Raw genomic sequence first — 6,000 nt, 5'->3', positions numbered from 1 at the left:
GCTATATGCATTGAAGTTATCCTTCAGATTCAAAGATCAAATAAAGGCCTTCCAAGACAAAAATGAACTAAAACATTTTGACAATCAATCCAGTGTTCACAAGATGCTCAAAGGAAAATTCCATACATTAGATTAAAATCCACGAGAAGAGCAAGGGAAAGCATACAGTAGATAAGCAAATTTAAATTAAAAGCAAATCCTATATTAGAAATTAAATGAAAGAATTCAGTAAATTCTTCAATTAGAAGACATATGAAATACAAAAAATGTTGAATTAATAAAAATAATCCAACTATTCTGCAAGAAGTATGCCTGATTGGTAAAGACATTCATAGAATAAAAGTGAAAGGATAGAAAATGAAATTACATCCAAGTGGAAGCCAAAGGAAATGAGAGTAGCTATTCTCATATTTCAAATTTTATTCTTTAAGAAGTAATTGTCTGGAGGTCAAAAAAATAAATATTGGTAAAGGGAACAATCCAATAAGAAGATAAATGACAGTATATATACATGCCTGAATGACAGTACACAAAATGTCATGTAAAAAAGAAAACAAAAAACCTATTCTACCTAATGTAACAGGTCCTAAGTGGGCTTGACTTCAATACAGGACATTCACCTATGTCTAAATCATATGGACAAATATCACCAAAGTTCCTCAAATTCTGCTTTTCCTCAAAATGAAGAGATTTAACAGATGTGTACAGAATATTTTATCTGACAATAGCAGACACACGTTGTACTCAGCAGCACATAGAACCATCAGTTCAGTAGATCATATATCTAGGACACAAAACAAGTCATAGCAAATACAAAAAATTAAGATAATGCCCTCCATCTCCTAATATCATAATGAAATGAAATTAGATATCAAAAGAATAGAAAACTCCAGAAACATGTGGAGAATAAAAAATATACTTTTGCATGATGGCCAGAGATTTAAAAGCACAAAGAAACAATATGGAAACACGGCATCCCAGAATCATTGGAATAAAGGAAAAACAGCTCTTCTTATCTCATTTTTTCCTTTTAATTTCTTGTTTTTTTTTCTCTCCATATCACTTTTTGTTCTCATTTTAATGCCATTATCTTATTTTTATTCATTTTATCCTCGTTTCTTCCTCTCTGCTCCATCTTACCACTTTTTTTCCACCTATTTTTCTGAGATTAGTTAATTTAACTGTCACTGTTGCCTTTTTTTTTTTTCATCCATGCAGTCTGTGGTTTCCTATTTCTTCTCTTTGGTTATTGGAGTCTTAGAGATGCTTTTAAATAAGCATTCAATTATTAGTTGAAGTTTATTTTCCTTCTAGTTTGTTGCTCTTGCTGGTTATTATTCTTTCCTCTGAAAGAGATGATGATGGATAAACCTACCTCTTTGGTCATGCCCATTTGGGGTTTGACACTGAGATACAGCCTTTGCCCAGGGCCAGTGCATAGAGAAAGCAGTTCTCCAAAAGACCCACATATAACAATGAAGAAGAAATACATCCAAATGCATGCATAAACCTTCGGATAGTAATACTGAGTATAAGGGAAAACAGGACAATAACACCCCTCCCAAATGTTATAATTCCCCAATAACTGCACCCACACTTTTACATTCTAATATCCACAAAAGAGGTTGGATAAAGCATGGTTCATAATTTTTAGTGATTTCTGACATAGTACAGAAATAAACTGGGAAGTTATCTTTAGTGCTCTAACAGCAAATGTCCCATCCTGGGAGGCAATCCCCTTAAAAGGGACTGGCTATTCTTCTTTCTTTCTTTTTGTCTTTCTTCCACATTTTTCTGGTGCATTATAGTCACATATACTGATGGAATATGTTCTTACATATTCATACAATGCACACAATGTACTAATATAATTTGCCCAATATCACTCCCCAGGAATTTCCCCGTTCATCCCCACCCCTCCATTCCTTGGTCCTTTTCCTCTAGTAATCTCCCTTTGATTTTCATGACATCAGCCTCCACCTTTCTTTTCCTTTTTCTCTCTAGCTACTGCATGTAAATAAAAAAATGCCCCTCAGCCTTCTGAGATTGACTTATTTTGATAATATAATGGTCTCCATTGCATCCATTTTACTGTAAATGAAATAATTTCAGTTTTCTTGATGACTGAATAAAACTACATTGTGTGTATATCCATCACATTTACTTTAACAATTCATCCATTGGCAGACACCTAGGCTGCTACTATGGTGTAACTATTGTGAACTGTGCTGATATAAATATGGGTATCCATGTATTATCATAATATGATAACTTTTTTAATTTAGAAGAAAAACCAAGGAGTGGTACAGTTGTATATTGGTGATTCTAAGCCTAATCTTTGGAAGAGCCTCCATACTGATTTCCATAATTGTTGTAGTGATTTATAATTTATAATCCCATCAAAAGTGTGAAGTATTCCATTTCCTCCACATCCTCTGCAGCATTGTTTATTATTTTTTATTCATGATAGATGCCATTCTGACTGGTGTAAAATAAAATTTCAGTGCTTTGATTTGCATTCCCTAATTGCTAATGATGTACATTTTTTTTCAAATGTTTGTTGGCCATTTTTATTTCTTCTCTTGAGAAGTACCTGTTCATTTGCCAATTTATGAATTGGGTTATTATATTTTTTGGTGTATCTATTCTAGATAATCCTCTGTCAGAAGTATACCTAGCCAAGATTTTCTCCCATTCTGTAGTTTCTCTCTTCACATTCCCTTGGTTTCCTTTTCTGTGCAGAAATTGGATGCCATCCCATTGATAAACTCTTGGATCATTTCCTGAGCTTTAGTGGTCTTAGTTGCCTGTGCCTTTATGTTGGAGTGTTGGCCCAATGTTTTCTTCTAGGAGTTGCATAGGTTCTGTTCTAATTCCTAAGTCTTTGATCAACTTTGAAATGATTTTTGTGCAGGGTAAGACAAGGATTTAATTTTACTCTTCTATATATGGATAACCAGTTGTCTCAGCACCATTTGTGAAAAAGGCTTTCTTTTCTCCAGTGTATGTTTTTGGCATCTTTGTCAAAGAACAGGTGACAAAGAATAGATGTCTTCTATTCTGTACCATAGATCTAGGTGTCTATTTCATGCCTGTATCATGCAGCTTTGTTACTATAGCTCTGTAGTATAATTTGAAATCAGGTTTTATAATACCTCCAGCATCACTGTTTTGTCTTTGAATTACTTTGGCTCTTCTGGGTTTATTATTCTTCCAAATCAATTTTAGAACTATTGTTTCCTAGTTCTGTGAAAAATATCACTGGCATTTTTGATGGAGATTGCATTGAATCTGTATATTTCTATTGGTAGTATGGGCCTTTTAATAATATTAATTCTACTTATCCATACATATGGAAGGTCTTTCCACCTTTTGAGGTCTTCTTCAATTACTTGATTCAATGTGTTCCACAATTTTCATGTGGAAGTCATTCACTTCCTTGGTTAGAAATATCCCTAAGGGGCTGGGGCTGTGGGTCAGTGGTAGAGCCCTTGCCTAGCATATGTGAGGCACTGGGTTCAATTCTCAGTACCACATATAAATAAATAAATTAAATTAAATCCATCAACAACTAAAATAAAAATACTTTAAAAAAAGAAACAACCCTAGGTATCTTTTAAAGATATTGTGAAAAAATGTTTTTTCTAATTGCTTTCTCAGAAGATTCATTTTTGGTATATGGGAAAGCGGACTGATTTTTTTCATGTGCATTATGGAACCTGCTACTTTGCCAAATTTGTTCATTATCTCTAGAAGTTTTTCATGGAGTTTGTTGGCCCTTCTAGGTCAAGTACCGTGTCTTCTACAAACAGTGATATTTTTATTTCTTCCTTTCCTATTTATTTCCTCTCTTACCTAATTGCTCAGGCAGCTGTTTTCCTCTAATGAGTCAGTTTCCTACTTTGAAAAAAAATCACTGAAGACAAGGCACAATGAAATCTTTGACCACGATATTACAGGCTGGTAATACTAAAATTTTCAGCCAGAAAAAATGACCACCTTTTAACATGAATGCATTCAGTGGCCCTTGCTGTTAAATTTGTTCCTAATTTCAACCAGTTATTAGTTGATCATTTAAGGAGATTATCAAAATAGAAGCACAAGCAATCAAAATATTTTTTGCCTCAATCCCAAGCATAAAATTGATCTATAGGCACCATGAATTCTTAAATTATTTGTAGATTCACAACCAGTTTGAATGCTTTTGCCTTATGAAATAATAAATGATCTTTCCATTCTAACATTCATTTGAAAGGTAATTTCATTTAGCCTATTCTTCATTATTAAAGCAAGGAAAAATACAGGAAGTCAGGAACTTAAATGTTTACATACCTTTGGCTGCTGGATTTGAGTACCACCAAGTATTTTTCTCCCATCCTCCGGAGTCACAGGTAAATATGGTTTTGCTGACAAATATATAGATATACTTAAATGACTTAGAGAGTTATAAAGAGGGATCCTCTAGCAAAATAAAAATAAATATCTCTAACAATAATCTATTTATATTCTCCCAAATATGCATTTAAATTAATTTTGACTTTTAGGTGACTATCTTATAATTTTTGTTCTGATTGTGAGGGGTTGGGTGAGGCCCTGGGATTGAACCCAAAGCTTGGCAAACATTCTGCAACTGACTTTCATCCCTAGGTCTTTTATATTATTTGGAGACACCATCTCTGGAAAATGCTCAGGCTGGCTTGAAATATGCCATCCTCCTATAGATAGGATAGATTAAAGATATGCTTCAGTATGCCCAGCTAATATTGACTCCTCTAGGAAATATCTATACTAACCCAAAATTTCAGAAACCTCTGGGGCTAGATGTCACCAGGTTCAATGCACACAAGTATCTCAAAGATTCACCACTCAAGATAAATGCAAAGTCCTCAGAAACAAAATTTATAGTTCCACAGAAACATGATAATTCATACTGTTCACTATATTCTACCTTAGAATAAGTAGCTTTCAAACAACCCCTCTTTCACTACTGGTGATTTCCAAAATGACTGATATTATTACACCTTTGTTAATAATGCCCTGTCCCTTATCTATGAAATGTTTTTTCTTTTATTCTAACAAATTTCTTTTCTGCATTTGGGACTCACTGTCCTATATGAAGTCTTCCTTAACTCTCACTAATGACATAGGCTGGTGTTTTCTCTTTATTTTATATCTATTACACTTAATGAAGCTGTTCTAAAAAATAAAATATTTAAGATTTAAATATAAGATTTAATGGTTTCATTTCACTTTATTCAAAAGTACCATGACTAATGTTATAGGATAGTGCTCTAACTTGGTGCCTATGAAGATACTTTGCCCAAGTCTGTAATCCTGAGTTGCTAGGAGATTCTTTTCTTATAAATATATAGATATTTTTTACTTGTTCTTTTGAGTTATTCTTGTATTGACCTAAGCAGAATAAGCCAATCCCAAAAACCCAAAAGTCAAATGTTCTCTCTGATATGTGGATGTTAACACACAACAAGGGATTGAAGTAAACTAGAAGTTCAGTAGATTAGAAAAGAGGGAGCAGGAATAGTAGAATTAATCTACATTACTTTCCTATGTATGTAGGCTGGTGTTTCCTTCCTCCATCTTTTTTAGTACTTGACCAATTTTTCTACCAATTCTTCGCAACTCATACTGTAAATTCTTCATTTACAGGTATTACCCAATTGCTCCTAGATTGGAAGGAACAATTTTATCTCCAATCTTATTTACTTGACCAGATATTTGATTGAACTCCTGGTACATGCTAGTATGGACAAAAGGCTTCACATGTGATAGCTTTTCTGCAGGTAGGGCCTGAGCTCTGTATTAAGTAGTGATGTAAGTAGCCAGGATAGGAAATGGAGAGGGCAGGAAAGACAGTTACAAGAGAGAAAGTAAAATATTCAATGGCATCTTTATTTGTCAAAAAATATGGGGTTTGGGGACAGAGGTTGTGGCTCAGTTGTAAAGCACTTGCCTGGCATGTGGGAAGCACTGGTTTTAATC

Source organism: Urocitellus parryii, chromosome 2, assembly GCF_045843805.1.
Source record: "Urocitellus parryii isolate mUroPar1 chromosome 2, mUroPar1.hap1, whole genome shotgun sequence".
In the NCBI taxonomy this organism is placed as follows: Eukaryota; Metazoa; Chordata; class Mammalia; order Rodentia; family Sciuridae; genus Urocitellus; species Urocitellus parryii.
Note: the sequence above shows the minus strand (reverse complement) of the source record.